Here is a 20599-nt window from a genome sequence, read left to right as displayed (position 1 = left end):
AAATGTCTGTTTAGTTCTTTGGCCCATTTTTTGATTGGGTTGTTTATTTTTCTGGAGTTGACCTGCAGGAGTTGCTTGTATATTTTTGAGATTAGTTGTTTGTCAGTTGCTTCATTTGCTATTATTTTCTCCCATTCTGAAGGCTGTCTTTCACCTTGCTTATATTTTCCTTTATTGTGCAGAAGCTTTTAATTTTGATTAGGTCCCATTTGTTTATTTTTGCTTTTATTTCCAATATTTCTGGGAGGTGGGTCATAGAGGATCCTGCTGTGATGTATGTTGGAGAGTGTTTTGCCTATGTTGTCCTCTAGGAGTTTTATAGTTTCTGGTCTTAAATTTAGATCTTTAATCCATTTTGAGTTTATTTTTGTGTATGCTGTTAGAAGGTGTTCTAGTTTCATTCTTTTACAAGTGGTTGACCAGTTTTCCCAGCACCACTTGTCAAAGAGATTGTCTTTAATCCATTGTATATCTTGCCTCCTTTGTCAAAGATGAGGTGTCCATAGGTGTGTGGATTTATCTCTGAGCTTTCTATTTTGTTCCATTGATCTATATTTCTGTCTTTGTGCCAGTACCATACTGTCTTGATGACTCTGGCTTTGTAATAGAGCCTGAAGTCAGGCAGGTTGATTCCTCCAGTTGCATTCTTCTTTCTCAAGATTGCTTTGGCTATTTGATGTTTTTTGTATTTCCATACAAATTATGAAGTAAACGGACAAATTCTTAGAAAAGTACAACTTTCTTAAACTGAACCAGGAAGAAATAGAAAATCTTAACAGACCCATCACAAGCATGGAAATTGAAACTGTAATCAGAAATCTTCCAGCAAACAAAAGCCCAGGTCCAGATGGCTTCACAACTGAATTCCACCAAAAATTTAGAGAAGAGCTAACACCTATCCTACTCAAACTCTTCCAGAAAATTGTAGAGGAAGGTAAACTTCCAAACTCATTCTATGAGGCCACCATCACCCTAATACCAAAACCAGACAAAGATGCCACAAAAAATGAAAACTACAGGCCAATATCACTGATGAATATAGATGCAAAAATCCTTAACAAAATTCTAGCAATCAGAATCCAACAACACATTAAAAAGGCCATACACCATGACCAAGTAGGCTTTATCCCAGGGATGCAAGGATTCTTCAATATCCACAAATCAGTCAATGTAATACACCACATTAACAAATTGAAAAATAAAAGCCATATGATCATCTCAATATATGCAGAGAAAGCCTTTGACAAAATTCAATGTCCATTTATGATAAAAAGTCTCCAGAAAGCAGGAATAGAAGGAACATACCTCAACGTAATAAAAGCCAGGTATGATAAACCCACAGCAAATATTATCCTCAATGGTGAAAAATTGAAAGCATTTCCCCTAAAGTCAGGAACAAGACAAGGGTGCCCACTTTCACCATTACTATTCAACATAGTTTTGGAAGTTTTGGCCACAGCAATCAGAGCAGAAAAAGAAATAAAAGGAATCCAAATCAGAAAAGAAGAAGTAAAACTCACCCTGTTTGCAGATGACATGATCCTCTACATAGAAAACCCTAAAGACTCCACCAGAAAATTACTAGAGCTAATCAACGAATATAGTAAAGTTGCAGGATATAAAATCAACACTCAGAAATCCCTTGCATTCCTATACACTAATAATGAGAAAATAGAAAGAAAAATTAAGGAAACAATTCCATTCACCATTGCAACAAAAAGAATAAAATACTTAGGAATATATCTACCTATAGAAACTAAAGACCTATATATTGAAAACCATAAAACACTAGTGAAAGAAATCAAAGAGGACACTAATAGATGGAGAAATATACCATGTTCATGGATATGAAGAATCAATATAGTGAAAATTAGTATACTACCCAAACAATTTATAGATTCGATGGTTATTTAACTTATATGCAGAGTACATCATGAGAAACGCTTGGCTGGAGGGAGCCCAAGCTGGAATCAAGATTGATGGGAAAAATATCAATAACCTCAGATATACAGATGACACCACCCTTATGGCAGAAAGTGAAGAGGAACTAAAAAGCCTCTTGATGAAAGTGAAAGGGGAGAGTGAAAAAGTTGGCTTAAAGCTCAACATTCAGAAAATGAAGATCATGGCATCCGGTCCCATCACTTCATGGGAAATAGATGGGGAAACAGTGGAAACAGTGTCAGACTTTATATTTCTGGGCACCAAAATCACTGCAGATGGTGACTGCAGCCATGAAATTAAAAGATGCTTACTCCTTGGAAGGAAAGTTATGACCAATGTAGATAGCATATTCAAAAGCAGAGACATTACTTTGCCAACAAAGGTCCGTCTAGTCAAGGCTATGGTTTTCCCAATGGTCATGTATGGATTGGAGAGTTGGACTGTGAAGAAAGCTCAGCACCAAAGAATTGATGCTTTTGAACTGTGGTGTTGGAGAAGACTCTTGAGAGTCCCTTGAACTGCAAGGAGATCCAACCAGTTCATCCTAAAAGAGATCAGTTCTGGGTGTTCATTGATAGGACTGATGCTGAAGCTGAAACTCTAATACTTTGGCCACCTCATGTGAAGAGTTGACTCATTGGAAAAAGCCCTGATTCTGGTAGGGATTGGGGGCAGGCAGAGAAGGGGGTGACAGAGAATGAGATGGTGAAAGAAAGCAGACTCATGTCTGACTCGATGGACGTGAGTCTGAGTGAACTCCAGGAGTTGGTGATGGACAGGGAGGTCTGGTGTGCTGCGATTCATGGGGTTGCAAAGAGTTGGATATGACTGAGCAACTGAACTGAACTGATGTCAGTCACCCAGTTTGTCAGTCACAGTCCGACTCTTTGAGACCCCATGGACTGTAGCCTACCAGGCTTCTTTCTCCATGAGATTTCCCAGGCAAGAATACTGGAGTGGGTTGTCATTTCCTTCTCCAGGGGATCTTCTTGACTGAGGAATCAAACCTGGTCTCCTTCATTGCAGGCAGTTTCTTTATTGTCTGAGCCACCAAGGAGGCCAAACTAGCAATGCAGAAATGTCGGTTACCCTCTCAGAATCAGTATCAGAACACAGAGATGAAAAAGGTGGTTTGCAGTAAAAGGTAATTAGTTAGTAATTAGCACAGGGGGTTTCACCTCTACCATGGACTGTGTCCTCATTCATTCTTTCCTACTTTTAGAGCTCTTAACACTGACCAGTCACACATCCATCCATACAACTTCTATCCCTGCTTTGCATAAACCATCCTCACAGAGGTTTGCTCATTATTTCTAGTTACTTCTTGGTGATTTTTGTGTTAAAATACTTCTCAATGAGCTGTTTTACTATATAGAAAAGGAAATTTTACCCCAGCATGGGAATAAAATGTGGTAACCTAGATTGGCTGCTTTCTTGAGAGTTCTGTAGTGGATTACCAGGGGTATACAATTCATACAGAATAGCGTATTGAGTAACCCAGTAGAGCAGTGAGCAATATAATTGCTGGAAATCTCCTGGTGTTAATTATCTAGACAAAGTTTATGCTTCTGCACAAGTGAAAAGTGGAACAGGCAAGGTATATACATTATTTTACTGTGTAATGGTATTGATTCATTGTGTCTACAGAGTTCTAGCTAGAGAAAAAGACAAAAGGGCATGAAGAGGTTGATGCCCCTGGAGGAGCATGATATGTAGGTAAGCAGAGTGGAAAAACTTTAAGTCCTGTTCAAAGAAAATCTTCAAAGCCATTAGTAGCTGAACTCATAAACAGCAATAAAATGATAAACTGTAACAAAGCTGTAGCAATTATCATATCAATTTACCCATATATTTCTCTAATCCTTTCCGCATACATCATTATACCAAAATATCCAGATGTAATAATAACAGGAAATTTCCAAGTCCTTTGGCAGAAACTCCAGAAGACTTTGGCCCATTCAATGTCTTACTGCATTAGCAGAAGGCAAGACCTATTGGCTTTGATTCAGTTTTTAAGTGACTCTAAGGGAAATTTCTTACTGGTCTTAATTGCTATGAATTGCTATTTCTGTTTAACCGGAGCACATGATTTTGGTGATATACAGTGCTTAAAGTATATAACTAATCATTATCCAACTGTGAAGTGGAAACTGATACCCTTGCTTAATATGGCAATAAAATCTGTCACTTTTTCAATTGTGAATATTTCAGTTTTATGAAAAAATGGAATTTTTGCAGATTATATGAAAATATTTTAATACTCAGTAACACCATATCACTTAATATTTTAAACTTATTTCAAATATAAGAATTCAACTGTTAGTTAATTGGCATGTCATTGTCACATAAGAGTCTATAAATAACTAACTCAGGTCTGGATGCTTAGTTTCTTAGGTTTTGACACAGATAAATAAAAGGAAATAGAAAGAAAACTGTGTGCATGCGTGCTCAGTCATGTCTGACTCTTTGTGATCCCATGGACTATAGCCTGCTAGGCTCCTCCATCCATGGAATTTTCCAGGCAAGAATACTGGAATGGGTTGCCATTCCCTTTTCCAGAGGATCTTCTTTACCCAGGGAAGGAACCCATATCTTCTGTGTTGGCAGGTGGATTCTTTATCACTAAGCCACCAGGGAAGCCCAAACTAAAGTCGAGAAGTATTTTTTGACCTTGTATTGGTATTGTATTGATCTTTGAAATTCAAACTCGTATGTAGGTAAAACAACTTTTTTTTGGCTTTGAGGAAGAATCTAGGAAAGGGAGTTAAAATATGTATTTATTTTCAAACTATGATCAACACGGTCAATAGCATTAGTGAACCACTGAAAACATAACACTAAAGCTAATCAACTTATAGTGGGTAAAAATTTGAGGTATTAATAGTTATATATATTAATGTAATGGCATGGGTATCAGGATATTAATTGGGAAACACTAAGTGAAGCAGAAGGGATTTAGTGAAGGTAATTGGTTACATATGTGACAAAAGAATTAAGAAGCCATCAGGTTGGCAAGGCAACTCAAATTTAACAGCTACAAGATGCCACCATTCCTAGGTTGGAGGGATACATAACAGAGGTAGTTTTATCAAAGCTCAGGGCACAGGGTTACCTGTGATAAAATGTAATCACAATAGACCTATCAGAGTCGAAGAGACAGGAAAAAATTAATTGGAAATGCCACCTGTGGCACAGAGGAAGGAATATGGCTGGCTGCCTCTCTGCTTCTTCCCTCTTTCAAGTGACCTGCTAGTGCTTTCCTGAATCACAATGAGCCAGGGCCAAGAGACATGGACATCTGGAAATGAAGCTGGCAGGACTCAGTTCCCCGTACTCCTATACCCACCTCACCCCATGATACAGAGGCAGGCAAGGAAAGCAGCAGGAAAGGGTCTCAGTGCAAACAAAACCAGGAAGGACCAAGATGATAAGTAAAGTGTAGAACTTATGAGCCAAAGGCAAATGTTTCATGCATCCCTTATATATTCACTCTTTATTGGTACTTGGGGCTTCCTTGGTGGCTCAGACAGTAAAAAATCTGTCTGCAATGCCGGAGAGCCAGGTTGATCCCTGGGTTGGGAAGATCCCCTGGAGAAGGAAATGGCAACCCATTCCAGTGTTCTTGCCTGGAGAATCCCATGGACACAGGAGCTTGGTGGGCTACAGTTCATGAGGTCACAAAGAGTCAGACATGTCTGCGTGATGGACATACACACTTCATTGGTACTTGAATATTTAGAATACTGTAATAAAATTTCTGGGCTATTTTTTTTTCCTACAGACTACTTAATTTTGGAAGGGGGTAAACATAAATTTAACAAAATATGTAGGGAAAAAATAAATTGTATCTTCTGTAAAATTTTATAATACTCTGTGAACTTTTTAATGGAAATGTGATTTATTTTTTCTTGTTTGAAAGAGAGAAAAATCTCTTAAAATAAAAGCACAAGGGAGGTCAAAGGATTGAGGATAGAACTATGTTTTTGGCACTGCATGAAAAAGAAGAGGTCAAAGGTCCACCACAGAGTCCAGCGGGGTGATGCAGCTCCATTTTGATCTGACTAATGTCATAACCAGAAAGGGGAACCTGTAGAGTCACACCTCAGAACTGACAGTAAATGCTGGACAGCAAAGAAGTTGGAAACCAAAGAAGCTGGAAACCAAAGTTAGAAAGTAGAGCTGCAGTTTCACTGAAGAGAGAGACAGGCTTGTAGAGACTAAGTTGCCCTTCAAAGGCTCTGATTTCTTTCTGAAGCTCCCAGTCTTGCTGACCTGAGGAAGTGAAATTTTATCAACCAGTCTCCAACTGAAACTCTATATCTGGAAATAGGGTTCTAATAGCAACCAGGTGGTCACTGTATGGTTCTAAGAGCCCTCTGTCCTGTTTATGGCTGACATCTGGCCTGGATAAATCACTCTATATTCTAGGATGAGTCAACAGAGGAAAAAAACACCTCAACAAACTGAGGGTATGGAAATACTTTTCAACATTAAAAGGGAATATAATTTAGAAGAAGTGGAAAAAACATATACTTGGAAAAGATTTATTATAGGAAAAATTGAAATACATTTAAAAACTTTCTGCATTGAGTTAGTAAAAACTTTTTAAAGAATTAGACTTTATGAAAAGGGTGAGGAAGAATCCATTTAATATAAAAGGTAGAAGTTAAAAAGCAAGCTGGGGAGATGAGAAAACTTTGCAGTTTTTAGTAGGAAATTAAAAATAGAATTAAAATATGCATTAAACACTAAAGAAGAGAATAAATATTATGCAAGATTAAATCAGTTATTAACAAACTTGGTAGATGTCCTGAAAATAGCATATGATAGAAGAAGGATAATGATAGGGAGATTATTCTGGATAGATAAGACTTAATTTAGTATTGTATTTCTGAATGAGAAAACAAAACAAGTGCACAAAATAAAAATGCACAATATGATAAGAGGAATACATTCTGAAATAAGGAATACCTGAATGTGATTTAAAATTTTTCCTTATTTACCAGGATAACTTAATGAAAAAATACCTTAGGCATATTATGGTTAAATTTTTATTTCAAAAATATTGAATAATTAGTCATGCACCCAAAAAATTTAGATGGAAGAATTTAGCTTTGTGTGTCTTTGTATCTCCAGTTCCTCTTATTGAACCTGCCCTGTTATCCCCATTTATAGATGGAGACACCACCACCATTGGAAAGATTATTTTCTTAAAGTCTTGCAACATCTGCTCCACAAATATTACCTTGGTAAAGCTGGAAGGATTTATAATGTTAAACAAATTATAGGCAAGGTTCTTGAAGATTCTGAGCATATTAATTCCTCCAACATTAGAGCTAGATTCCCAAAATATATGAAGGAAAGTCATCATAAAGACAAATAAATGGGTCTCTGAGTTCAATTGAAGTGCCAGCCTGCTCCACCAAAGAGAGTGACTTTAAGAATCAATGGCAAGAAGGCTGAACTGCTGGAAACTATTCCTGATGAATTCATGGCATAATTGGGGTAAAGACATAAGAACGTGGATTGTGAAATAGTGTGTTGAGTAGTACTCAAGGATTCACAATAAAAAGCCCTTCCCTTCTCACCTATAATTCTCTTACCCAGAGCAATGTTTTTAAGCATTTTGTTTCAGTTCTTTTGGCACATGCTCTTTTCCTTCTGAAAAATAGGCACATTTAACAATCTTTTTATTATCTCGATTGGTTAAATTTATGTATATAATTATTTTGAAACCATTAAAATAATATCTTTTTATTCCCTTTTCCCCTCCTATAACAGTTCCATCATCATCAGTCAAGGGGTGGAAGTCAAATGGAATATGGAGAGTATGTTGTAGACGAAAGCATGCCAGATAAGAAGGGGAGTAAATGAAAGCCCTTTGTAGTCAGTGGACTGTGGGAAAGAGAAGAGGGAGAGAGGCAGTAGAAACACCTGTATACATGAGTTCCCCTAGCTTCTGGCCCTGGGGATGGGGGGTGGAGACCTGTGTGGTTGAGGGAAAGCCAGAGAATGAGGTCTGCAGAAACGTATTTGTTCACAAACCCTGAAGGATACACGTGGAGGCTTCGTGTGGTTACAGAGAGAAAGAATGTAATTTATGGCTTTGTGATATTGAATCAATTCATAAGTTCCCCTAATCTCCTGGGGACAGGGAAGTAGCTGAGATGGAAACCAGCTGGCCTGCTTCTGGGGCCACAGCAGGAAGGTTTGAGTGTGAACTAAGGAAGGTGCTGAAGGGGGTCTTTGCTGAGACATGAAGGAGGGGGCATCCAGCGAGAGCCAAGGCCCAGTTAGGTCAAAAAGGCAAGCTCATCAGGCCTGACAGAGCCAAGAGAACAAAACACAGTTCTTCACTGTAGATGTTAACAGGGGAAGTCAATGAGTGCCCAGATGAGTAGGGGACAGCACTGGGGAGGCCCAGTGACCGAGGAGCTGACACCACCTTCTCCTACGAGAGTCCATATCAAGTTAGGCTTGGAGGGAAGGAAAGTAAATGAGAGGGAAGAAATAAACTGAATTATTTAAAAGAAAGAAGCTTAAATTAGCACTGAGTTTAACAGGAGCTTTGTTAGAAATATTAGATCAATTTTAGAAAAAACTAAAATTTTTGTTTTTGATTTTGTACAAAATTTTTTTTTTGATTTTGTACTTTGTATAAAATTTTGATTTTGTACTGCTGAGCAGTAGTGAGTCTATATTTCTACACAAATTATGTATTCTAACTTCTATTCGTTATTCAGTGTCTTTTATTTTCTCAATTTTGACCGTCATTTATCTTTTGTCTTTCACTTTCCCTTTCCTCCACTTTCCATCTCCTAGCAGCTGTCCCTGTTTCTTTACATACATATTGCCAATTAGGTAAAAATTGCAGTATATTTTGTAACCATAATTGAGTCTTTTTCGCTTTTCCTAAACATTGATTCCAAAGGTAGACAATGTGGGTGCCATCTTCTTGCTTTGATGCATGTACTGCCTGGACTATGCTGTTATTTTTGTTCAGACACCAAGTCATCTCTGACTCTTTGCAACCCCATGGACTGCAACACACCAGGTATCCCTGTCCTTCATGATCTCCTGGAGTTTGTGTTTCATGCCCTTAATTGAAGGTCATTGTATTCCTTTATTGGTTTGAGTAGTTTCTTTTTTTTAAAATATAAATTTATTTATTTTAATTGGAGGCTAATTACTTTACACTATTGTATTGGTTTTGCCATACATCAACATGTATCCGCCAGGGGGTGTACATGTGTTCCCCATCCTGAACACTCCTCCCACCTCCTTCCCTGTACCATCACTCTGGGTCATCCCAGTGCACCAGCCCCAAGCATCCTGAATCCTGCATCGAACCTGGATTGGCGATTCGTTTCTTACATGATATTATACATGTTTCAATGCCACTCTCCCAAATCATCCCACCCTCTCCCTCTCCCACAGAGTCCACAAGAGTGTTCTCTATACATCTGTGTCTCTTTTGCTGTCTCGCATACAGGGTTATCGTGACCATCTTTCTAAATTCCACATATATGCATTAGTATACTGTATTGGTGCTTTTCTTTCTGGCTTACTTCACTCTGTATAATAGGCTCCAGTTTCATCCACCTCATTAGAACTGATTCAAATGTATTCTTTTTAATGGCTGAGTAATACTCCATTGTGTATATGTACCACAGCTTTCTTATCCATTCATCTGCTGATGGACATCTAGGTTGCTTCCATGTCCTGGCTATTCTAAACAGTAATGTGATGAACATTAGGGTACACTTGTATCTTTCAATTCTGGGTTCCTTGGTGTGTATGCGCAGCAGTGGGATTGCTGAGTCATAAGGCAGTTCTATTTGCAGTTTTTTAAGGAATCTCCACACTGTTCTCCATAGTGGCTGTACTAGTTTGCATTCCCACCAACAGTGTAAGAGGGTTCCCTTTCCTCCACACCCTCTCCAGCATTTATTGCTTGTAGACTTTTGGATCGCAGCCATTCTGACTGGCGTGTGATGGTACCTCATTGTGGTTTTGATTTGCATTTCTCTGATAATGAGTGATGCTGAGCATCTTTTCATGTGTTTGTTAGCCATCTGTATGTCTTCTTTGGAGAAATGACTGTTAAGTTCTTTGGCCCATTTTTTTGATCGGGTCATTTATTTTTCTGGAATTGACCTGAAGGAGTTGCTTGTATATTTTTGAGATTAGTTGTTTGTCAGTTGCTTCATTTGCTATTATTTTCTCCCATTCTGAAGTCTGCCTTTCACCTTGCTTATAGTTTCCTTTGTTGTGCAGAAGCTTTTAATTTTAATTAGGTCCCATTTGTTTGTTTTTGCTTTTATTTCCAATATTCTGGGAGGTGGGTCATAGAGGATCCTGCCGTGATGTATGTTGGAGAGTGTTTTGCCTATGTTCTCCGCTAGGAGTTTTATAGTTTCTGGTCTTACATTTAGATCTTTAATCCATTTTGAGTTTATTTCTGTGTATGGTGTTAGAAAGTGATCTAGTTTCATTCTTTTACAAGTGGTTGACCAGTTTTCCCAGCACCACTTGTTAAAGAGATCGTCTTTTCTCCTTGTATATTCTTGCCTCCTTTGTCAAAGATAAGGTGTCCATAGGTGTGTGGATTTATCTCTGGGCTTTCTGTTTTGTTCCATTGATCTATATTTCTGTCTTTGTGCCAGTACCATACTGTCTTGATGACTGTGGCTTTGTAGTAGAGCCTGAAGTCAGGCAGGTTGGTTCCTCCAGTTGCATTCTTCTTTCTCAAGATTGCTTTGGTTATTTGAGGTTTTTTGTGTTTCCATACAAATTGTGAAATCATTTGTTCTAGCTCTGTGAAAAATACCGCTGGTAGCTTGATAGGGATTGCATTGAATCTATAGATTGCTTATTGATTCTTCCGATCCATGAGCATGGTATATTTCTCCATCTATTACTGTCCTCTTTGATTTCTTTCACCAGTGTTTTATAGTTTTCTATATATAGGTCTTTAGTTTCTTTAGGTAGATATATTCCTAAGTATTTTATTCTTTTCGTTGCAGTGGTGAATGGAATTGTTTCCTTAATTTCTGTTTCCATTTTCTCATTATTAGTGTATAGGAATGCAAGGGATTTCTGTGAGTTGATTTTATATCCTGCAATTTTACTATATTCATTGATTAGCTCTAGTAATTTTCTGGTGGAGTCTTTAGGGTTTTCTATGTAGAGGATCGTGTCATTTGCAAACAGTGAGAGTTTTACTTCTTCTTTTCCAATTTGGATTCCTTTTATTTCTTTTTCTGCTCTGACTGCTGTTGCCAAAACTTCCAGAACTATGTTGAATAGTAGTGGTGAAAGTGGGCACCCTTGTCTTGTTCCTGACTTTAGGGGAAATGCTTTCAATTTTTCACCATTGAGGATAATGTTTGCTGTGGGTTTGTCATATATAGCTTTTATTATGTTGAGGTATGTTCCTTCTTGTTGGCTCAGAGGTGAAAGCATCTGCCTCCAATGCGGGAGACCTGGGTTCAATCCCTGGGTTGGGGACATCCCCTGGAGAAGGAAATGGCAACCCACTCCAGTATTCTTGCCTGGAGAATCCTGTGGACGGAGGAGCCTGGTCGGCTACAGTCCACAGAGTCACAAAGAGTCGGACACGACTGAGCGACTTCACCTTACCTTACCTTACCTTACCTTATGTTCCTTCTCTTCCTGCTTTTTGGAGGGTTTTTTTTTTTATCATAAATGGATATTGGATTTTGTCAAAGGCTTTGTCTGCATCTATTGAGATGATCATATGGCTTTTATTTTTCAATTTGTTAATGTGGTGTATTACATTGATTGATTTGTGGATATTGAAGAATCCTTGCATCCCTGGGATAAAGCCCACTTGGTCATTTTGTATGATCTTTTTAATGTGTTGTTGGATTCTGATTGCTAGAATTTTGTTAAGGATTTTTCGTCTATGTTCATCCGTGTTATTGGCCTGTAGTTTTTTTTGTGGCATCTTTTTCTGGTTTTGGTATTAGGGTGATGGTGGCCTCATAGAATGAGTTTGGAAGTTTACCTTCCTCTGCAATTTTCTGGAAGAGTTTGAGTAGGATAGGTGTTAGCTCTTCTCTAAATTTTTGGTAGAATTCAGATGTGAAGCCATCTGGTCCTTTTATTTGCTTTTGTTGCTGGAAGATTTCTGATTACAGTTTCAATTTCTGTGCTTGTGGTGGGTGTGTTAAGATTTTCTATTTCTTCCTGGTTCAGTTTTGGAAAGTTGTACTTTTCTAATTTGTCCATTTCTTCCAAGTTGTCCATTTTGTTGGCATATAATTGCTGATAATAGTCTCTTATGATCCTTTGTATTTCTGCGTTGTCTGTTGTGATCTCGCCAATTTCATTTCTAATTTTATTGATTTGATTTTTCTCCCGTTGTTTCTTGATGAGTCTGGCTAATGGTTTATCAATTTTATTTATCCTTTCAGAGAACCAGCTTTTGGCTTTGTTGATTTTTTCTATGGCCTCTTTTGTTTCTTTTCCATTTGTTTCTGCCCTAATTTTTAAGATTTCTTTCCTTCTACTAACCCTGGGGTTCTCCATTTCTTCCTTTTCTAGTTGCTTTAGGTGTAGAGTTAAGTTATTTATTTGACTTTTTTCTTGTTTCTTGAGGTATGCCTGTATTGCTATGAACCTTCCCCTTAGCACTGCTTTTACAGTGTCCCACAGGTTTTGGGTTGTTGTGTTTTCATTTTCGTTTGTTTCTATGCATATTTTGATTTCTTCTGTGATTTGCTGGCTATTCAACAGCGTGTTGTTCAGCCTCCATATGTTGGAATTTTTAATAGTTTTTCTCCTGTAATTGAGATCTAATCTTACTGCATTGTGGTCAGAAAAGATGCTTGGAATGATTTCAATTTTTTTGAGTTTACCATGGCTAGATTTATGGCCCAGGATGTGATCTGTCCTGGAGAAGGTTCCGTGTGTGCTTGAGAAAAAGGTGAAATTCATTGTTTTGGGGTGAAATGTCCTATAGATATCAATTAGGTCTAACTGGTCTATTGTACCATTTAAAGGTTGTGTTTCCTTGTTAATTTTCTGTTTAGTTGTTCTATCCATAGGTGTGAGTGGGGTATTAAAGTCTCCTACAATTATTGTGTTATTGTTAATTTCCCCTTTCATACTAGTTAGCATTTGTCTTACCTATTGCAGTGCTCCTATATTGGGTGCATATATATTTATAATTGTTATATCTTCTTGGATTGATCCCTTGATCATTGTGTAGTGTCCTTCTTTGTCTCTTTTCACAGCCTTTGTTTTAAAGTCTATTTTATCTGATATGAGTATTACTACTCCTGCTTTCTTTTGGTCTCTATTTGCATGGAATATTTTTTTCCAGCCCTTCACTTTCAGTCTGTATGTGTCCCCTGTTTTGAGGTGGGTCTCTTGTAGACAACATATATAGGGATCTTGTTTTTGTATCCATTCAGCCAGTCTTTGTCTTTTGGTTGGGGGCATTCAACCCATTTACATTTAAGGTAATTATTGATAAGTATGATCCCATTTCCATTTACTTTATTATTTTGGGTTCGAGTTTATACACCCTTTCTGTATTTCCTGTCTAGAGAAGATCCTTTAGCATTTGTTGGAGAGCTGGTTTGGTGGTGCTGAATTCTCTCAGCTTTTGCTTGTCTGTAAAGCTTTTGATTTCTTCTTCATATTTGAATAAGATCCTTGCTGGGTACAGTAATCTGGGCTGTAGGATATTTTCTTTCATCACTTTAGATATGTCTTGCCATTCCCTCCTGGCCTGAAGAGTTTCTATTGAAAGATCAGCTGTTATCCTTATGGGAATCCCCTTGTGTGCTATTTGTTATTTTTCCCTTGCTGCTTTTAATATTTGTTGTTTGTGTTTGATCTTTGTTAATTTGATTAATATGTGTCTGGGGTGTTTCACCTTGGGATTATCCTATTTGGGACTCTCTGGGTTTCCTGGACTTAGGTGATTATTTCCTTCCCCATTTTAGGGAAGTTTTCAACTATTATCTCCTCAGGTATTTTCTCATGGTCTTTGTTTTTGTCTTCTTTTTCTGGGACTCCTATGATTCGAATGTTGGGGCATTTAACATTGTCCCAGAGGTCTCTGAGGTTGTCCTCATTTGTTTTAATTCATTTTTCTTTTTTTCCTCTCTGATTCATTTATGTCTACCATTCTATATTCTATGTCACTAATCTGATCTTCTGCCTCCATTATTCTACTATTTGTTCCCTCCAGAGTGTTTTTTATCTCATTTATTGCATTATTCATTATATATTAACTCTTTTTTATTTCTTCTAGGTCCTCGTTAAACCTTTCTTGCATCTTCTCAATCCTTGTCTCCAGGCTGTTTATCTGTGATTCCATTTTGTTTTCAAGATTTTGGGTCATTTTCACTATCATTATTCGGAATTTTTTATCAGGTAGATTCCCTGTCTTGCCGGGGTCCAGCCCCCGCAGGATCCACGGGAACCCTCAGGAGAAACGGCGTCAGCGAGGAAAATGATTTAGAGAGAGATAAAGAAAAAATGTTGCAGATAAGAAAATAGAGGAGAAAGAAAGAAAGAAAGAAAGAAAGAAAGACACTGGGAGACCAAGCTTCTTCAGTGAGCGAGGCTCGTAACTTTATTTTCGAAAGGGACTTTTATACCTTGACTTTTACATAGAGGGAAATGAAGGATGCAAGATCATGTAGAATCAGCCCAAACACAGCAGTTTTGCCCTTATCGAAACCAGGATTTTTTCTGCATACCTTTCCCACAAATGATGTGTACATTATCTTCTGGCCTTGGAAGCCTGTAGACATTTTATGAGCCTCTTTTGATAAAGGCTGCTCAACCAGAAAACTTATTTTCCCTTGAAGTGTTTTTTCTTTATATTTCTAATCTATGTCAGCCTCAGAAAATGCTAAAGAGAGTTACATTTCTCATGGAGCAAAGGTGCAGTGAGTTACAAGAAAGAACCAATTAGCTCAAAGGTCTGATGTGGTTAATTTCAAGGCTACACTTGTTTTTCTTACATTCCAACTATGTTAACTAATGCACTCCCAGGTGCACAGTGGATAAGAGATATGGGAACTTAGCAGTAAGCATTGGCCCAATAATGAAATCCTACACCAGCACTAGTCTAATAACTTTTAACTCTTAGAAAGGCTCTATGTTTTAGGCTTCCTGTGCCTCTCACAGTTGGGAGGCTGTGAACAATCATATGTGTAGCTGCAAGAGTCTGGATAAACCTGCCAAGCAAGCTAGAATGCCAACAGAGGGGGTTTTATTCCTTTCATGTCCAAGAGACTTATTAGCTAGAGCCGTAAGTTTGATTTTCTCCAGAGAAAGGTGGTCGGGGATAGCCCCCTGTTAATGTCAGAAGAGTTGGTGAAAGGTATAAAATAGTAAGACAGACAGATTCTGGCTTTGGGGTAGATGCTTGATCTGGTCCAGGGAGTCCCTTGAATTCTGATCTGCCTTTGCCCGTCAGATCTTCTCCACATGACCTTTGTCATGGGTGGGATCTCCCGTGGGGGCTCCTGGCACTATCTCTTCCTCTTTTGTTTGGTTCGATGGGCATTTATCCTGTGCCTTTACCTGCTGGGTATTCCTGTCTCTTCATCCTGTTTATATTGCTGAGTTTTGGGGTGGCCTTTCTATATTCTGGCAGTTTGTGGAGTTCTCTTTATTGTGGAGTTTCCTCGCTGTGGGTGGGGTTGTACGGGTGGCTTGTGAAGGTTTCCTGGTTAGGGAAGCTTGTGTCGGTGTTCTGGTGGGTGGAGGTGGATTTCTTCTCTCTGGAGTGCAATGAAGTGTCCAGTAATGAGTTATGAGATGTCAGTGGGTTTGGAGTGACTTTGGCCTATATATTGAAGCTCAGGGCTGTGTTCCTGTGTTGCTGGAGAATTTGTGTAGTATGTCTTGCTCTGGAACTTGTTGGCCCTGGGTTGGTGCTTGGTTTCAGTGTAGGTATGGAGGCATTTGATGAGCTCCTGTTGATTAATGTTCCCTGGAGTCAGGAGTTCTCTGCTGTTCTCAGGATTTGGATTTAAGCCTCCTGTTTTTGGTTTTCAGTCTTATTTTTACAGTAGCCTCAAGACTTCTCCATCTATACAGCACCATTGATAAAACATCTAGGTTAAAGATGAAAAGTTTCTCCACAGTGAGGGACAGCCAAAGAGGTTCACAGAGTTACATGGAGAAGAGAAGAGGGAGGAGGGAGTTAGAGGTGACCCGAATGAGATGAGGTGGAATCAAAAGAGGAGAGAGCAAGCTAGCCAGTAGTCACTTCCTTATGTGCACTCCACAGTCTGGACCACTCAGAGATGTTCACGGAGTTACACAGAGAAGAGAAGAGAGAGGAAGGAAACAGGTGGCCAGGAGGATAAAGGGGGGAATCAAAAGGAGAGAGACAGATCCAGCCCGTAATCAGTTCCCTAAGTGTTCTTCACTGTCTGGAACACACAAAGAGATTCACAGAGTTCGGTTGAGAAGAGAAGGGGGAGGGAGGAGACAGAGGCCACCTGGTGGAGAAAAAGGAGAGTCCAGAGGGGAAGAGAGCAGTCAAACCAGTAATCTCGCTCCCAAGTAAAAATGGGTACTGAGGATTGGGTTCTTAAAGGTAAAAAATTGATAACAAATACCAAAAAGCAAATATTAAAAATCTAGAGTAGAGGTTGGATTTTCAAAAATACAATATTAAAGAAAAGAAAGGAAAAAAATGTCACAAAATAGTCACAAAATAATAATAAAAATATATATATATGAAGTTTGCTTTAAAAATAGGGTCTTTTTTTGCAAAGTAATAGTAGGTTATAAAAATGAAAATTAAAGGAGTAATAGAGGACTTAACATTTTTTAAAAAATTAAAAAAAAAGAGAATGATAGTAAAAATAGTAAAAATATATCTAGGACTTTCTCTGGTGTTGTTGTGGGCAATGTGGGGTCAGTTCATTTTTGGATAGTTCCTTGGTCCGGCTTATATTTCTCAAGATCTGTAGCCTGCTTCGTATGTAGTCGGTACTAACTACAGGGTTTTAATCTTTTGCACCTGTCACTTCCAAGGCGGTTCCCTCTGTTTTAGCTTCTTCTGTTTGCTGGTCTCTTCAGTGTCTGATTTCCACCCTGACACACGGGGGCAGTGGTGGACACTTTTTTAGGCTCACTTGTTCAGTCACACTGTGGGGAGGGAGGGATGCTCCTTTCGAAGACAATGGGCTGCTTTTCCGGGTGCCTGATGTCCTCTGCCGGCATTCAGAAGTTGTTTTGTGGAATTTACTCAGCGTTTAAATGTTATTTTGATGAATTTATGGGGGAGTAAGTGGTCTCTTCGCGCTATTCCTTGGCCATCTTAGGACCACCTCCTGAGTAGTTTCTTTATCTGTGGACTCTGATTATCTTGTATTGCTTTTTGCTTTCCTGAAGTCTTACCTAGTTGCTCTTTAGACTTACTGAACACTTGAATGCTGGGACTTCCCTTTATTGAGTTCTTTGATTAGATACTTTGTATCTTATTATATGTTTATACTTCCACTTTTTTTCCCCTTGAGTAAATCCTTCGGTAAATTATGGAGAGAATATATGTTGGGGATAAATATTCTAATGCTTTGAATGTCTAATGATATCTCTATTTTACCAACAGATTTAATAATGATGTAGATAGATAAAATTGTGGACTAATGTGTTTTTTTCTACATTTTTGAAGGCATTGGTTCATTATACTCTACCTATAGTATGTCAGTTGTAAACAGAGATACCAATAGGATTCTAATTAATTTGAACATAAAGCTTTTTTTTCCCTCTCTTTCTGGATGATTTTATTCTTTTTAAAGGTTGAGATGTAATTTATGTACAGCATTATATTATTTTCAGGTTATAACATGATTTGATATATTTACTGTAAAATGATCACCATGATAAATTTAGTTAACATCTATCACTACACATAGTTAAAATTTTTTTCTTGTGGTAAGGACTTTCAAGATCTACTCTCAGAAATTTTCAAATATACAGTACAATATTATTAATTATAGTCACTATGCTATATGCTTTGAGGAGGGCATGGCAGCCCACTCCAGTATTCTTGCCTGGAGAATCCCCATGGACAGAAGAGCCTGGAGGGATATAGTCCATGCCGTTGTAAAGAGTCAGACATGACTGAGTGATTAAGCACAGCATACACACAGCACATACAATGTGTTATATCCCCATAATTATTTATTTTATAATTGGAAGTTTGTACATTCTGATCCCCTTACCCATTTCTTCTATCCACCTACTCCGAGGGATAATATTATTCTTGATGTACTTAAGTTTCATGTTTCTCTATCTACCTTTGGGTCGTCTTTCATTTGCCTTTCTTTTGAGAGCTAATCCCTTTTGATCTGAAAGCTTATTTCTTCTTGAACTGGGAAAGTTTTGCTTGTTTTATTTTAAAAATAGCTTAATCTATCTTAATTTTCTGTTTTCTGTTTGTTGTATTTCCCAGATTTATCTTCCAAATTTCTTATTTTTGTCACATTTTTCATCACTTGATTTTGTTTTCACTTTCCTGAAGCTTTCCTAAAGTTTATATTTCAACTATTTGTTTTTCATTGACCATGATTTATTTAATATATAATGCTAGAAGTATTCCCAAATTGAAAACGACTCACATGCTATCACCAACGGGGTTAGTGCCATACAGTGCAATATAGAGGAATTCAAGACTTCTGGGAGAGACATCAGTAACCTCAGATACGCAGATGACACCACTCTTATGGCAGAGAGAAGAATGAAAGAGCCTCCTGATGAATGTGAAGGAGGAGAGTGAAAAAGCTGGTTTGAAACTCAGCATTCAAAAAATGAAGATCATGGCATCTGGTCCCATCACTTCATGGCAAATAGATGGGGAGACAAAGCAAAGAGTGACAGACTTTACATTCTTGGGCTCCAAAATCCCTGCAGATGGTGACTGCAGCCAGGAAATAAAAAGATGTTTGCTCCTTGGAAGAAAAGCTATGACCAACCTAGATAGCATATTAAAAAGCAGAGACATTACTTTGCTGACAAATGTCCATCTAGTCAAAGCTATGGCTTTTCCAGTAGTCATGTATGGATGTGAGAGTTGGACTGTAAAGAAAGCTGAGAGCCAAAGAACTGATGCTTTTGAACTGTAGTGTTGAAGAAAACTCTTGAGAGTCCCTTGCACTGCAAGGAGATCCAACCAGTCCATTCTAAAGGAAATCAGTCCTAAATATTCATTGGAAGGACTGATGCTGAAGCTGAAACTCCAATACTTTGGCCACCTGGTTCGAAGAACTGACTCATTGGAAGACCCTGATGGTGGGAAAGATAGAAGGCAGGAGGAGAAGGGGAGGACAGAGGACGAGATTGTTGGGTGGCATCACCGACTTGATGGATTGAGTTTGAGCAAGCTCCAGGAGTTGGTTATGGACAGGGAAGCCTAGTGTGCTACAGTCTATGGGGTCACAAAGAGTCAGACACGACTGAGCCACTAACACAGCTTTCCATCTGCCTCTCTAAGGATTAAGTTATTTGCTGCAGATACTGATTTTCAACATCACCTGAGAAGAGTTCAGGGCAGAGAGCAGAGATGAAGCACTGTGCTCAGGGAAAACTGGCATGACAATCATAATTCAGATAATTAGATATTAATATTTTCAGGAGTAGTTGATTTTAAGAGCCATATTCTTGTGTGTGCTGTGCTAAGTTGCTTCAGTCTTGTCCAACTCTTTGTGACCCTATGGACTACAGCCCACCAGGCTCCTCTGTCCACGGGATTCTCTTGGCAAGAATACTGGAATGGGTTGCCATGCCCTTCTCCAATTCTTGTACCTCCCCATATCTAGAAATGCACTAATATCCTTCATGGCAACGACTGTTCCTTGCGACAAGCAAAAGCTTCATGAGACTAGTAGATGCTTTTGGAAAAATACGTGCTTGATTGCATGTATTTCCCCCTCCACCAAAATCTCATATGTATTGACCTTCTCCACCTACCTCTTTGGAGCAGTTTCTCAGAGCTACCTGAGGTGTTGTTTCCCAGGCTGTGGTCTTCATTTTCCCCCGAATAACACTCAACTCTCAACTCTGACGTTGTTCCTTTTTTTTAAGTCAACAGGAGGAAAAGAGGACTGGGGCAGCAAAAAGGTCTCTCGGTGCCCCAGTGCTTTCTTTCCATATGTGGCTGCTAATTACACAAATGTGTACAGTTTGTAAAAATTCATCAAGCTGCGTGCACTTTTCTTCACTTATGCTATACTTGAATGGAAAGTTTAAAAGGATAGTGATAAATTGGTAAAAATAATATTGGCAATGTATTTTACACAAAATATTAATTCTTTACTATTTAAACGAAGCTGTTCAAAATGAAAAAGAAGTGCCTATTTAAAATATAAAAAGAGCAAGAATTTTTAAAAAAAAATCACAAATGAATATATGCAAGCAACTAGTAAATATGTTGAAAAGGTTAAAATTCATTGGTAAATAAATGCAAGGTAAGATGGCTATGACATGTGCCTTAAATTGGTAAGAATAAACTGAGAAAAATGCTCCATGTTGGTGAAGGTTTGGGGACACGATCCTTCTGAAGTATTGCAGAGGGTATGAATACTGGTAGAGAACTGTCATGAGCTGGCCATGACAACAAAAAGTCGATTAAAGAGAATACTCCATAGCC

The sequence above is a fragment of the Capra hircus genome, chromosome 6 (assembly GCF_001704415.2).
Source record: "Capra hircus breed San Clemente chromosome 6, ASM170441v1, whole genome shotgun sequence".
Taxonomy (NCBI): domain Eukaryota; kingdom Metazoa; phylum Chordata; class Mammalia; order Artiodactyla; family Bovidae; genus Capra; species Capra hircus.
Note: the sequence above shows the minus strand (reverse complement) of the source record.